This window comes from Cydia pomonella, chromosome 18, assembly GCF_033807575.1.
Source record: "Cydia pomonella isolate Wapato2018A chromosome 18, ilCydPomo1, whole genome shotgun sequence".
Taxonomy (NCBI): Eukaryota; Metazoa; Arthropoda; class Insecta; order Lepidoptera; family Tortricidae; genus Cydia; species Cydia pomonella.
Window position 1 is genome coordinate 5541355 of NC_084720.1, and position 16372 is coordinate 5557726.

Here is a 16372-nt window from a genome sequence, read left to right on the forward strand (position 1 = left end):
TGAAGAAGATAAAATAATCCTTAACGCTTAACAGTTAACAGTGGTAACATATATGGTCTATATTATAGACTAATATATTATTGCTCTGTGCAAAAGCCATGTTTATGTTACGCTCGCGCAGTTTTGAATTTGATCTTATCCCGATATGGCAATATAAATAGAATTAGGTTCAAATACAAGTTTGGTAGGCATTACTAGTATTATATGATCTGTGGTAGGCATTACTAGTATTATATGATCTGTGGTAGGCATTACTAGTATTATATGATCTGTGGTAGGCATTGTTGCAGCGGCTTAACGCTTAAGCGCCTGATATTTGGTTAATTCAAACTTATAACTGATATCAAATAAACCGAATCAGATCTATAGTCAGACCAAGATAAGTAGGCAGTAATTTTGATAACCCAGACGGTGCAAATGTCAAGTTAAACGTCCTAATTTCACAGAAGTTTGATGTTTAAAATAACCTGTGCACCGTCTTGGTTATTATTAACGCTGCTAACTTGTCTTCGTTTGACTGTACAAAATATAAACAAAATTTTATTTAACTTGTATATGTATAGACTGTATAGTACTACCATTCTTGTTAGGAAAATATTAAACAGTGCACTGTAGAGTCCATCAGTGATGGAACGTCACTGATTGAGAGCTGTCACTTTTGACAGAGAGATATTGATATGCATCGAAAATGGAAACAATGTTAAACAGCTAGTTAAATCTGAATGTATGCAAAAAAAGGGATTAATAAAGACAATTGTAGTTTTAAACAATAAGTGTTTTGATTGAGAATCCGTACAGCTATTTTGGCGACAAGGATGTTGCAACGTGTCGGTGATTAAAGTGGATACGAAATCATCGCACGCATTTCGAAGACACGCGATAAAAAAAATATGTTTCAAGATTATGCTGCAGGGTCCTCGGGACCGAAATTTGACCCGTATGAAGAAGCCAGCACACTTCCAGAAAGATGGCGTTTGTGGAAGAGGAATTTTCAGTATTACATTGAGAGCCAGGTCGGATTAAACGACAAACAGAAAGTAGCGAGGTTACTGCATCAAGCAGGGACAGAGGTCCAAGAAATATATGAAAGCATAAAAGATGAGCAGGTCGACGGCAGTACAGACTACGAAAAATGTATAAAAAGACTAGACTCATATTTTGAACCAGACGTAAATATTAATTATGAACGACAGAAGTTTCGTAATATTCAAAAGGAAGAAGAAGAAACAATGGAGCAATTTATAGTGAAATTAAGAAAACAAGCCACATTTTGCGATTTTCCGGAAAAAGAGGACGCAATAAAAGATCAAGTTATTGAGAAATGTAGTGATATAAACCTAAAGCTCAAGTTTTTAAAGAAAGGAAAGGAGCTGACGCTCAATAAAATCATGGAAATATCAAGACTCTATGAAATGGAAAAGATGGTTAGTAACCAAAATTTAAAGAAAGAAGAAAAAGATAAAGAACAAGATAGTGTTAACAGGATCAGCAATGTGGAGTGCTACCGGTGTGGCCGGAGAGGGCATTTTGCTAAAAGTGCGGAGTGCAATGCAGCAAATGAGATATGCAACAAATGCGGATTAAAAGGCCATTTTGCCAAGTGCTGCAAAACAAAAATAAAGAAAGATATAAAGAAAAAGAAGAAGATGGTTAAATATGTAATAGAATCATGTTCAGAGGATTCAGACGAATCAGACGATGAAAGTGATAATAAAACTGTAACAAAAAGTGTAAATTCAGTGTTTACAGTGATAAGTTCTAAGGATAATAAGTTCGAGATTGTAGTTGGCGGTCATGTAAGTTCCCCTTTTATTGTAGACTCAGGTGCGCCAATAAATATTATAGATAAACATATGTTCAAGAAGTTCCTGAGATCAGGGTTGGATTGCCAACTTTTTGATAAAACAGCTGAAAAATATTATGCATATGGCGGCCAAGAGGTCCGAAGACTAGGATTTTTTAAAACAGTATTGTACTCTCCTGACAGTAAAATTAAAGTAGATGCAGAAATTCTTGTTTTTAATGGATGCGGGCCTTCGCTGTTGAGTAAAACAACCTCAACCCAACTAGGATTGTTGAGAGTAGGACCCGAAGTAAATTGCATTAATAATATTCTAAAAGGGGATGGTGTTTTGAATCAATATCCTAATATTTTCAGGGGCATAGGGAAGCTTAAAGATTTCAAATTGTCAATTCCTATTGATCATAATGTTAAATTAGTAGCTCAAAGTATTAGAAGACAACCTTTTCACATAAGGGACATAGAGAAAGACTTGATTAGAGAGTTAGTAGAAAATGACATTATAGAACCAGTAACTGGACCTACCCCCTGCGTTTCCCTTCACACATAGTAAAGAAAAAAGAAGCAGGTCAATATAGACTTGTTATTGATATGAGAAAGGCTAATGAAGCAGTAATGAGGGAACGTGTTCCATTACCAACATTTGAAGAACTATTAGCAGATTTAAATGGATGTAAGTACTTTTCAACACTTGACCTCAAATCAGGATACCATCAGCTGGAGCTTGATGAGGACTCTAAAAAGATAACAGTCTTTAGCTGCAGTCTTGGCCTGTTTAGATACAAGCGTCTATTTTTTCGAATTAGATGTGCATCCGAAATGTTTCAAAGAGTAATTGCACATCTCTTACAGGATATAGAGGGTGTTGCCAATAGCCAAGATGATATTCGTGTAGGTGGGAGAACAAGAGAAGAACATGATGCCCGACTCCATCATGTACTTAGACGGCTTAGTGACAGTGGCTTAACTTTGAATAAAAAAAAATGCTCATTTGGTGTCACCGAAATCAACTTCTTAGGACATCACATTTCTGCTGAAGGAGTAAGACCTACTGTGACCAATCAACAAGTTGTACAGGATTTCAGAGAACCGCAAAATAAAGCAGAAGTAAGGAGCTTTTTGGGGCTTGTCAACTTCTCTGCTAGATTTATTCCCAACTTTAGCACAATTACTGGACCATTACGAGAACTTACCAATAAGGACTCCGACTTTACTTGGAACATAGAACATGAAAATGCTTTTACAAAACTGAAAACACTTATATCATCGGCTCCTGCGCTGGGTTTTTATGACAAAGATGCAGAAACAATTTTGGTGACCGATGCTAGTCCAATAGGCATTGCTGCAGTACTAATTCAAAATCAGAGAATAGAAACTGAGAAACAACCGATTATAATAAAATATATAAGCAAAGCTCTATCTCCAACTGAACAAAGATATTCACAAACCGAAAAGGAAGCCCTCGCCATCGTATGGGCTTGTGAAAGCTTATACATGTATCTGATAGGTAAAGACTTCAAAATTTTATCAGATCATAAGCCTTTGGAGATAATTTATTCTGCAAATTCAAAGCCAAGTGCCCGTATACAGCGTTGGGTGTTAAGACTTCAACCATTTACATTCAAAGTCATATATAAGCCTGGGAAGAGCAATATTGCAGATGCACCTTCAAGACTGATTAACACCAACAGCAAGTTTCCACTACCAAGTACAGAAGATGAAGAAGATAAGCTGGTACTGGCATTAGCTGAAACTTCCATAAAAGCTGTCACTATAGAAAAGGTAAGAGAGGCCACTTTACAAGATGAAGAGTTGACACGGCTAAAAGATGCCATAGAAAGAGATGTTTGGACCAAAGAGCTGAGATCATATGAACTAATAAAGCAAGAGCTATGTACAATAGATGACGTTATTCTCAGAGGTACTAGACTAGTCATACCCAAACAATTGATACCGTCAATACTGGAAATAGGGCATGAAGGACATCTTGCTACTAATTCTATGAAAGCTAAACTGCGGTGCAAGGTATGGTGGAAAGGTATGGACAGTGATATAGAATACTGGTGTGACACATGTGAAGGCTGCCGCTTGGTAGGACGAGGGGCTGGCCCAGAACCTATAATGCCCACAGAATTACCTACTAAAGTGTGGCAACTAGTTGGAATTGACTATCTTGGGCCACTGCCCTCGGGACATTACCTTCTATGCATTGTGGATTACTACAGTAGATACTTGGAAGTGGAAATATTAAAACAACAAACAGCCGAAGTAACAATACAGACTTTAGAAAAAATTATATATCGGGAAGGAATAATGGATGAAATAATCTGTGATAATGGACCTGCTTTCATAGACCAAAGGTTCAAGGAATTCCTTGACATCAACGGGATTCGGCTAAGACATACTACCCCGTTGTGGCCCCAAGCCAACGGAGAAATTGAAAGACAGAATAAAAATATCTTGAGAAGACTGAGAATTGCACAGGGACTTAAACAAAACTGGAAAAGAGAGCTGCTCATTTATCTATCTGCTTACCGATCAGCTCCACACAGTACCACTGGACTTCCTCCTGGAAATGTATTTCGAGGAAGGAGCATAAGAACTAAATTACCAGAAATAGAACAAAATAATAGCCTTGGAGATGAAGCAATGCGTGACATGGACAGATTAAAAAAAGATCAATTCAAACAGTATGCTGACAAAAGAAGGCAAGCAAAAGAATCTGAAATTCAGCCTGGAGATAAAGTCTTGGTCAAGCAAAGAAAGGAAAACAAATTAAGTACCACATTTTCTCCAAGTGAGCACACAGTTGTATGGAAAAGTGGAAATTCTGTAGCAGCTCAATCACCGGAGGGGAAAATAGTCAGAAGGAACTCTTCCCAATTTAAACCTATAAAGAATAGAGACCTGAGCAGATTTGGCATAGACGAGACATTGTCAGAGTCTACAGAAAGAAAAATAGATAAGAAGAAAGAGGATCTACCGGATGTGACTGAGACTATACCAGATAAAAAGAATAAAGGCTTACCAGACATGACAAATGATACAGACACTTATACTACTGACTCTAATGCTAGTACTGTACCAAAGCGACAGAGACATGCACCTGTTAAATATCGAGATTTTGTCCTTAGTCTCATCTTAGAGTGTATGAACAAATAAACATTACATTTATGATCACCCGTAGGACGTGCTGATAAACTCAGCATGTATTGAAATGTAATATCTCAATGATGCCAAGGGTATTTAAACTATATGTTAATTTCTATCAATTTGTGTCATATTGCTTTTCTTGTATATGATTGAACATACTTGCTTGGTTAGTTAAAATGTTCCAATTCTTTTGGTTATTATGTTGTAACCACATCCAAAGTTATATTATGTCTTTGTATCTTAAGTGTGTTATTACTTATTTTAGAACTCTTTTGTTTTATTAAGAAAGAAAGAGATTGTAGAGTCCATCAGTGATGGAACGTCACTGATTGAGAGCTGTCACTTTTGACAGAGAGATATTGATATGCATCGAAAATGGAAACAATGTTAAACAGCTAGTTAAATCTGAATGTATGCAAAAAAAGGGATTAATAAAGACAATTGTAGTTTTAAACAATAAGTGTTTTGATTGAGAATCCGTACATGCACTCCATATTAAAATTAGCCTTAATGACGAAGAAGCAAATATCCAAACGAATAATTCGTCGTACGAGTTTCATTGTGTTACCGAAGATTAACACAATTAGGGAAAAAAATGTTTACGTATGAAGGTGCGCAGGTTTATAATAAATTACCGACTGATCTGAGGGGGACAAGCTCATTAAATGCATTTAAAATTAAATCGTAATACATTTTAAACAAGAAGCATGAGCGTGTACCTCTCGAGCGTCTTTGTATGCTACCGTAATTAAGATTACTTTTATTTTATAATTCTGTTCTCGTGTAAGTGACTTGTATGTCTTTTATGAGAATAAATATCTTTATTATTCTTTATTATATAATTGAAACAGGCTTAAAAGTTCAAAACATAATGTAGCTTCAGGTATAAAAGCAGCAATAAAGGAGTTTTTCCGTCACAGCTCGATGAATTGAAAAAGAATGAAAAAGTATCGGTATTCGTATTTTTTATTATGTTTACTAAATGGAAGCATATTTTTATGTAAATATTCTAGTGACCTTTGTATTTTTCTATTGTTATCAATATTTGTCAATATATGTAAAAGAGACTGCTATTGTTTCCAATATATAGGTAACTAGAAATATAGGGAACCTTCGGCCTAAAAGTAAAGGGTTCCACATTATACTGTGAACGGTGGAGTGGCAAGGAATTTAATAAAGGAGAACGCACGAGTATCTCTATTATTTGAAAACACTTCGTATGGTTAAATATATTTTTTCTTTAGCAAGTCTTTAAAATATCTTTAATCTAGGTACCTATGTTATTTGCACAAGCATTAAATATTTTTGATCAAACATGCTCGTGACGGATATTATTCTACGCAGGCGTACAGGGAGGGGATAACGTTTGTTTTGTTTTAACTGTGTTATTATTTGCGGTTGGTATTTAGAGAATACTAATAAATTTTATTCATTTAATTGATACTGTACTTTTACGTTTAAGGGCTCATTTAGACGGTACGAGAACTTGCATGCGAGTTTCATTACATTGCGGCATTTGACCGGTCGGCTGAATTGGTTGTAACCTCAATAGTCCGCAATGTAACTAAAATCGCATGCGAGTTCGCGTGCCGTCTAAATCAGCCCTAATTGTTATTTGAAATGTTTTTTTAATACTTTCTTATTCTTGCACGTTGTACGTTGTAAATACAAGTACCTACAACATTTGTGATGACTGATGACTTAAGGTTACATTCCGATGGCAACTGCAACTTTACTAGACTACTGTTGCGATACACGCAGTAATTATATTCTCTTTTTGCGATACTTGTTGCGACTGCTGTATCTGATACATTTCCTTGATAAAATGGGTGACGTTCGCCGCCGCATTACTGTCGCTGTTATTAGATTCAATGCGTCACTCGTTATCAGTGCCGGATTAAGACATTTTGGTGCCCTAAGCATTTCTAGGCCATGGTGCCCCCTCATCAAGATTACATTGAATTTTCTTGGTAAATTGAATGACGTTTATTGCCGCATTACTGCTGAGAATAGAATTTTCAATCCGTCACATCTATTTATCACGGAAATTGACAGTACTGCAGCAGTAATGTTCGAAGAGTAGGTAAAGTAAAGTGTAAGCAAATTCGAAGACCGTGCTTCGCATAAGGACGGAGGCGAAGCCAACCATTTTTTTTTTTTTTTTTCCCCAGGGGGGAAAATGCATTCCGCATACCACCCGGGTGCGGGGGGCGACCCGAGTGGTTATGTGGGACTCCCGTCCAGGCTAATGAGGCCGACGGTATACCCACTAAAAACCCCCCATATGTCACCTCGCCGCCTTATTGGTGGGGTTACGGGAACGCTTGCGCACTCATCCGCGACCCCACCGGCGGCAGCCGCCCGCGAGCGGCTCCCTCGCAAATGCCCGAAGGCCCTTCACGCTAGGCGCGCCAGATGGTTCGACGCGCCTTCCTCCTCGGCCTCCGTCCTGCAGTGTAGCGGACCCCCCCGAGCCCGCCACAAGGGGGCCACGGGCGCCAGAAAACTCCCAGCGCCCGGCGGCAGATGAGGTCCATGGTTCTGCCGCAAACCACAACTCGGCTGCAGAGGACAGGGAGAACGTCACACCGTAATACCGACACTCTTCTTCCTCTGCAGCCCCACCAACGCCGCTACTGCGGAACGGCCCCGCCAAGGTCGCAGGGGATAGGGAGAGTGGCGCATCGTGATACCATCACGCCTCTTCCCCTGCGATCCCACCTCGGCCGTCGAGGATAGGGAGAACGGCTCACCGCAATACCGACACTCCTCTTCCTCGACGGTCCACCTCCAGCGCGTCACAAGCGGGCTCACCAAGCCCACTTGGAGCGTCCTCCTCGGGCCAGCCCGCACCTCAAACAGGCCGGCCCTGGTTGCCTCTTCGCTTCACCGTGGGTGACCAAGCCACGGCTACTAAGCCCCTCCACCACGACAAGGTGGGCAACCCGCGGGGGGAGGCGAAGCCAACCATGGTCCAAGTGTAAGCGAAGACGTAAGACATAGGCCGTTCCGCACAGGCAAAGGCCGAGCTTCAATAGGGGCTTAGCCATTGACCATTGGTTCTTGTCAGAACAAGTACCAATGGGCACAAATGTCTTAAATAGCAAATTATTGTTTACGAAAACGGGACTTAATAGGGTAAGTTTTAAAATTACCTCTGACCAGACGTTTCAAGGACGGCGTTGTCCCCATGGTCTCGGAGAAGACTGGGTAAAGTCGACATCATTATCTTGACGTTGGAGGTAATTTTAGAACTTAGTCAAACGCGATTAAGTCCCGTTTTCTTAAATAATAATGTGTCACAATTAGGCCAATACAACTAGATTTTTTCGAATTTGGATCTAAAAATACGTATAATCCGAGTTTGCTCCATTCCAGGTGTGCATAAATGTTTCCTCTTTTTCAGTTTTTTGCTTGTAAATCGAAAACGATACGGCCGACGGAAAATTTGTTCTAATTAAGAGTATTATTAAAATTGATATCTGAGGATTCGAAATGTAATTTAACTATGTTCTTGCAATAAAATATATTGATTGATTGATTGATTGATTTAAGGTACCTTAATATGTATTCGTAGTAAATTGTAATAAAAGGTCGACATGTTTTATTTATGGTAAAATCATGTTAATAATCCGAAAATACTTTCTTACCAGTGTCTGATCCACCAAGTGCTATTGTAATTGATAGTGGGTTCCTTCTACATCGAGTGGTTTGGCAATCCAAAGGAAAAAATAATCTCCTAAGGATCCCAAAATGTGACACCTCCTGAGATCGAGCAAACTCGGAATACACGCATTTAGGACCAAATAAATGTATTAAAACAATTTCCAGCTTGCTGGGAATTAATTCCTCAAAACGCTATTTTTTTAATCTAATTTGAATGGCCTAAATCGTGAAAATCAGTGTTTTTAAAGGCAAAGGCTAAACGCGCGGAGCGTTCGGTCGGCGCTTACGGATGAGGCCAAAGGTCGAACTGGAAGACAGCAAGGCTTGAATTTGACCAATGGCGAGGTATGAATAGCTGGACGTCCGGAGCGTCCGATCGCGGCGCGTTATCATATAATACAACCAATGGCGAGGTGTGAGCAAGGCAGCCCAGCTGCGAGAGAGGACAGAATGGATTTGGAACCATGGCCAAGCGAAAGTGAGACAGTTTGCATAAAGTAGAAGGCCTGGCGTGGCTAGCGTCACATAAGACCTAACGCCGAACTGCAAAAGAGTGGCTTGAGATCGAACCTATGTAATCACGGTCCTCCTACTGCTCGGCCTTTGGCTTAACTCGAAAACGCAACTTGATAAGATGCTTTTGTGTTTTGGCCTTCGCGGGGCCCTTTATAACACTTTGACAATTAGGTCGAAGGATCGCAGCTCTGCAGCAACTCGGCCTGGCCATCTGATACATCTGGTGTGCAAGAGAGCAATATACGCTACAAAATCTGTAAACTACGTCGAGAAAATCGTTTGGCCACAAGCCCGACGGTAAGATTTTTGGCCATGAGCTTTGATGGCCTCCGCGTAAGGTTGGAGATGTGCTTACGTGTTCTCACTCTCTTACGGCCCTTCGTTATTATCAGATGGGTACTTGCACGGGTATCAAAAAGTTTCGTGTACTGCGATGCTGATGCAGCCTGCGCGTATATTTTTCCTACGATTTTGGTGCCCCCCTACACGTGGTGCCCTAAGCAAGTGCTTATTTTGCTTAATGGTTAATCCGGCACTGCTCGTTATATTAATGAAATTAACATATACAGCGCCCGCGTCAGCTGTTAAGGTAAACAAAATAGTCAATTGACAATTATTATTTAAAGAAACAGCAGCTTTTCGTGGGTGTGTTACCTTGTTATTGTTTAAGCATAGAGAAATAAGTAAGCTTGGAATGCTCGTTCCATACATATGTAAAAACCCATTTATAATAAATTTTAAGCGAGGTTTGGGAAAACCTCTTTGTAATAAGATTAAATCTTTAAAGGTACAGGTATCAGGAAACTCAAGGGCATTGACTTAGGGGGATTCTTATAGGCTTTAGTTCGTCTTAAAGAAGTTTCGAGTTACAGAGGTAAAACGCATGAAATATTCGTGTTAAAGAGGGAATTATACAAATGCATATAATTTATTTCGAGTTGCCGAAGTTTAGAGGTGGTATAACAATAAGCCTATTTTTATCGAGTTGTAAAGGTCAAATTTAAACGTTTGAGTTATAGATGTAAAAAACGTATTGCATTGCTGTGAAGAGCATCGTTGTTTACTTTGTCTTAATGAGGTTAAATATTTATAGTTATGGAGGTTTTTGACTTTGAAGGGAAGGGAATGGCATTTTATTTCGTGTGAACGAGGATTTTGTCTTATCGAGTTTCGAGTTGTCGAGGTTCCACTGTATATGCGTTACAGTGACGGTTGCAGGCGTCCCTGTGTTCTTTCATACATTTGCGTGTGTTTAATCACTATTTTCAATTCCAAGATACTAAAATCTTTATTTCAGGCCTGTTGGCCGACATTTTTGTTAGTAAACAGATGTTAGTCGAGTACATCATTAAATATATAACCTTAGCGAAAGGGCCATCGAGTATCTGAAGAGTGGAAACATTAATCTGTAGAAATACTGTAAAAACTGTACTGTAACAATAAAACAGGCAATTAAAATAAAAAATAAAAAATCTGTAGATTATTATTTAAAACTTAAATCCAGTAACTTAAAATGCCATACGATAAATAAATAAAATATATAATAAGCAGCGGCTTCCTCGCACAACGTATCACTACTGCGATACAATACAACGAAGAAATGCCGCCAGCATCCTTGGTACAATGCCTCAAGGGCCTATTTTAGATTTAAGCTAGTTATAATAATTATCTGTCCATTATGTATATTGTCACCTACACTACCGTCAAAAAGTTTAAGACCAAACACATTTTTTAGTTTCATTTTCAAGAACACGTTTGCTCGATCGAATTTTGCAAGAAGACAACAACCTCAAGCATTCGGTAAAGATCTGTAGAGGCTACACAGCCAATAAAGAACAGCAAGGTGTGTTCAAAAACATGATTTGTCCACCACAATCACCAGACCTTAACCTGATCGAGCTTTCATGGGAATGAACTCGCCTGTAGGGTCCGAAAACAATGTCCGACATCAGCAAAAACTCTATGGGAGATACTGCAATATGAGTGGAAATGGAAATCCATAAGCCAAGAAACGCTATTGTCTGTACTACACAAACTTGTAGAAAGAATGTCAAGATTACTCTGTAGGTAGTGGAAAAGCGTCAAGGATTTTTCGATGAGAAACTGTGAAAAATACTTTTTATTATTATATATATGCCTTTTTTTAATAAATTCTGTAATAATATGTTTAACGCATTATTTTTCGGATTGTAGGTATCTACTGCAAAGTAGTGTTTTCGTAAAAAAAAAAATTAAAATGTTAATTATTTGCATATTCTGTGTTTGGTCTTAAACTTTTTGACGGTCGTGTAATTCTTATAAAATGTAACATTATAAATAAAGTTAATTTTATTCACATCATATTAAATTATAAAACACCTTGCTTAACCCGGTTTTTTTGAATTAGACAGTCAAATGTGCCTGCAATCAGTTTCTGAATGCTGTTGCGGCTATTTCTTACATATAACTCAACATGGATGCAATTTTTTGCGCATAATTGCATCGATTCGGGCCTTAGCAAACTAAAATGACAGTTTGATTGGCTAGTCTATAAGAAATATTACTTACGCAAAACTCTGGATAGAGTGCGCCACCTGTGAGCGCCACTAGCAAATGCTGAGGGCCTACCGCGAATCACAAAAATCGAAATTTCTTTAATATCTGTGTATCACATAAAGTAAATAAACGGAAAGTAATACCTTGAACCGATTGAAATACAAAAAAATGTTAGATGATATTGATAACCAAGTAATGATGATTTTTCAAAATCGCTGAGATTTGTTTTCTGCTATTTTATTAAGATACCTTTTTACAAAGTTTCAAGTTCCTAGCTCAAAATAAAACTCGAATTCCATACAAACATTCATCCCCTTTTTAACCCTTTTTAGGGGTTGGTTTTTCAAAAACGTTGAAATCACTTTTTTGTAATTTTATGATATGCATTCCTAGAAAGTTTCAAAGTATTATTTGTAATGCTTTCAAACTTTCAACCCCTTGTTAACCCTTTTAGGGGATGAATTTTTAAAAACGCTGAAATACTTTTCTTGTATTCTAATAATATGCCTTTATACAAAGTTTCAAGTTCCGCACTCAAAAATATGTTTGATTGCCATACAAACTTACCCTTTTTACCATCTTAAGGGATGAATTTCAATAACACTGAAATTAGTTTTCTTTTATTTAAATAATATCGTGGTAATACAGTATATCTAAGGTTATCCTCGTCCTAAAACATCAATAAATAGCAGTGTTTACCGTTTCAAAAACATGAAGTAGACCATGTAAAACGACTGCAGAATTTCTTGAATAACACCAGGATGTAGATTATAAAAAGCTATAAAGATTCGAGAGGTCAATGTTCCATTTTATGTAGCTATAGATAGTGTTATCGAGATATCAACTCAGCGCTGAAGAGACCAGAAGCGTTTGCGCTGCGTATGGTTAAAACTAGAGATACCACGAATATTCGTAACAGTATTCGACCTATGCGGCCAACTCGAAATATTTGGTATTCTGTCAAAAATTGCATGATGTTGGGCCGAATACCGAATACTCAATACAAATAACACAAGCTTATCTATTATAAGTATTTTACATACATGTAAAACTACAAACAAATTTTAAAGGAAAATAGAACCAGGTAATAACAGGCTAAAAAGCGATCTGTTCCAGACAACCTTTAGGTAGCAGGAAACGTAGAACTCATACAAAAGTCAACAGTTAGTGCAAGGAGCTAAATATGGAGACTATTAAACACAAACACACATACTGCAAACTACTACTAGGTATTAAAATCGTTTTATAAATATCGTTTTCCAGTGGCAGAATTGTCGCATTTTATCGACTGTCACCATGCCTGTCATGTTTTAATTTAACAAGTGTGGAGGTGTGAAAGGTACAAGCATTGTGATAGATGCAAGGCGATAAAAATGCAACCATGCTGCTACCGTTGGACATAAACTGTGTTCCAAAATTAATGGAAATCCGTTCAGAAAGAATTTAAGATTGCAAATAAAATTGAGGTCGGCCGCGGAACGCTGTCAAAAGTTGCTTTTTTCAAAAATACTTAGGTACTTTTTTCCTAGTTTTTGAGCTGAGTTGACTCTGAATTTCTATTTGCCTCAATATGACGAATATTACGAGAAATTGATCCGCCCAGCGATCCACAGTTATCTAGTCAAGAGGGAAAAAGTTTTCAAGTGATCAATATTCTTCGGGGACGGTATTTGGAATTGCTCTTCTACAATGTTTGCAGTGCTCTTCGTGTTGCAATTAGGTCAAAAACGTACCGGAAAATGGGTGTTGTATTGCGTAGACGTGATATATAACGTGATATCGATGACAACACACGAAAGTCATGCCACCCACCGATTAAATAATTCATACTAAGCGAGACAAAAGTGGAATGATCTTTCACACCACCTATTTGGAAAAGGGCTTTTTTTTCTGCTAGGAGGGATCAAAGATCAAATTGACACTTCTCTGTTCTCGGAAATTTTATTGTCAGTATAGAATATTAAATATTTAAAACAGTGTAATATTATGAATAGGTAATATTAATTTCCTATGTGATGGATGTGTGTGTAATCCTGCACCTAACAAACGTCTCTTTTTGACCCAGTGGTTGACTGGTAGAGAATGCCTTAAGGCATTAAGTCCACCATTTGTACTTAATATTTTATGTGCAATAAAATATAAATAAATAAATAAATGTATAAAGCAGTATCTGGTAGCTAAACAATTTCCACCTTTGGCGTTAACATTTGACTCCGCTCTGTCTTAGAACTATATTTTAGAATTCCTCGCAACTCTCAGATTCTATTATAGAATCATTCGCTTCGTTGAGGATTCAATATCCGCCCACGCCGTTAATTTGTCATTTTGCGACACAATCTACTAATTCATTAACCGGAGATGAAAATAATCTTGTCGCAGTTATCTTTCTTATTGGGAAGGTTGAGGTCGGAGCCGATAACGTTTGATGCTTGACTTTACATTATTTGTAGTTGGTCTTCCCGTCTGTTTGGTAAACATTTCCGTGAAGGGCGGTTTTGAGCAATAGGTCACTTGTATATTTGCTGAATATAGGTCTTGCGAAAGTGTGCAATAAGATATTTTAGTCCTACTTACAATTAGTCTAGCATGCGATATTTTTAAGTATAGTCGCTCAATAACATTAAATGAGATAGAAATAATCAAAATAACGATGCAAAAGGCGGTAGTCTTGGATACAACGTGAATAGTCTGGCGGTTCCTCTCCCTGCTTATATGTATTTTCTACTGTTTTGTAAGTGTTTTTTATTAAATTTTCATATTCATATTATTAAATGCCTAACTTAAGAAGAGAAATAAATAAAGAGAATTAAAATAACGTCAGATTAATTATTAACATTAAAAAAGTCATGCAGCGGTTTATTATTCACCATTTAATTTTTTGTGTTATTCAATTTCATAGTCAAATTATTCATGTATGGAGTGACACATGTCACACAGCCATGAAAATAATATCGTTTTAAACTTGTTGATTAGGAGGTCTTTTATGTCTGCTAGCAATCCATTAAATATTTATAGACGATTTCATTTGTAGATTTAGAAATAAATTCTAAGTGCCCGAGACAGTTAATTTTAATTTATTTCTAAGCTTTTACAGACGTTTCTGCTAAACAAATACTTTTTGTTTTTAAGAATAATACCTATATAATTTACAAATAAGGATTTGGGAAAAAAAACATCTTTGGTACAAGCTTTTATCGCTGACTGTCTTTTTTTCACAGGCAACTAATACACATCGAGACAATTAAAAACACCCTAAACACAATTAGGTTGCGTTGGTTCTTCACAGACTTCCTATAGCCAACTCCTGCCTCCATCATCAGATCAGCTCGATGGTACCATAATATTGAATTATCACTTTTTTTTAATACTACGTCGGTGGCAAATAAGCATACGGTCCGCCTGGTGGTAAGCAGTCTCCATAGCCTATGTACGCCTGCAACTCCGGAGGAGTTACATGCGCGTTGCCGACCCTAAATCCCCCCTCCCCCTTCGTTGAACTCTGGCTTACACATGCAGATTCTAATCAATGTTTCATGTTGATTTGAACGATTACACGCAGAATGACACATTTTAACCACGTGTAACGCCACGTACACTAAACGACACATACGCAGAATGACACACACGCAATGTAAAACTTACGCAGCATGACACATACGCAAATTGACACATAAGCAGAATGACACACACGCAAATTGACACATACGCAGAATGACACACGCAATCTGAAACTTACGCAGAATGACACACACGCAAATTGACACATACACAGAATGACACACACCTACGGAAGATGACACGCTGCCCCAATATTACAGGGTTCTATGTTTGTTTGATTATTATTATTTTTGACTAACACTATGGATACTTTCTTTGTCCGAAATATACACCGTGTTTTTTTTGATTTGCGTTAATTTCGAGGGTGCATTCCTGAGCTTAAATTAAGTAACTTTCTCAAAGATACCGATATTCTAACTAACTCCATTTCGGAGATAATCAATCATAAATTTTTATATTATAAGGCCCTTACGAGCGTGTACACTTGCTTTAGGACCTGTTTACTTATTAGTTAGTGTTTAGTGCGAGTTCATACATTTGCTACTAAACGTACGTACTATCTCGGACGATCGATGTTAGAAATGACATTGATATGTCACAGTTTTCAATTGTTTGGTTGAGTTAAATGTAATGCTCGTGTTACAACAACGCTATATGCAACATTTAGTTACTTTTTATAAAAATAAAAAAAGTAAAAAAAAAAACAAAAAAAAATATTTTTTTTGAAAATTAACTATGCCATTTAGTTTCCTTAAACGTACTTACCGAAACCCCGGAGTTAACGCAATTCAATAAAAACACGGTGTATAAATTTTAATTTAATATTGAATATGTGGCTATATATTATTTTCAAATCTTATTATCCCCGTTCAACGTTCATGTAACATAGAACCCTATAATATTGGGGCAGTGACAAACCTAATATAATTACTCGTAATATCTTGATAAATACTTCTTAAGTGTTATCGCAAACTGGCCACTACAATTCTGTGTAATTAGTAAGGATGTCTATAAATATAGCGGAATCATGAAAGCTACAGAAGTGGATATGATGGGAATTCGGGATTTCTCACTTGTTGATTCTGAGTTTTCTTGTTTATTTGTGTTTCGATGCTTCATGTACGAGTATAAATAAATTACGCT

The 16372-nt window shown here is 37.4% G+C and overlaps 1 protein-coding gene across 2 annotated transcripts in view; it reads left to right on the forward strand.

Annotated features, from left to right (window-relative positions):
- Positions 1-16372, forward strand: part of LOC133527842 (adipokinetic hormone/corazonin-related peptide receptor variant I) — a 228414-nt gene that overhangs the window by 77341 nt on the left and 134701 nt on the right. The gene's annotated exons all lie outside the window — the stretch shown is intronic.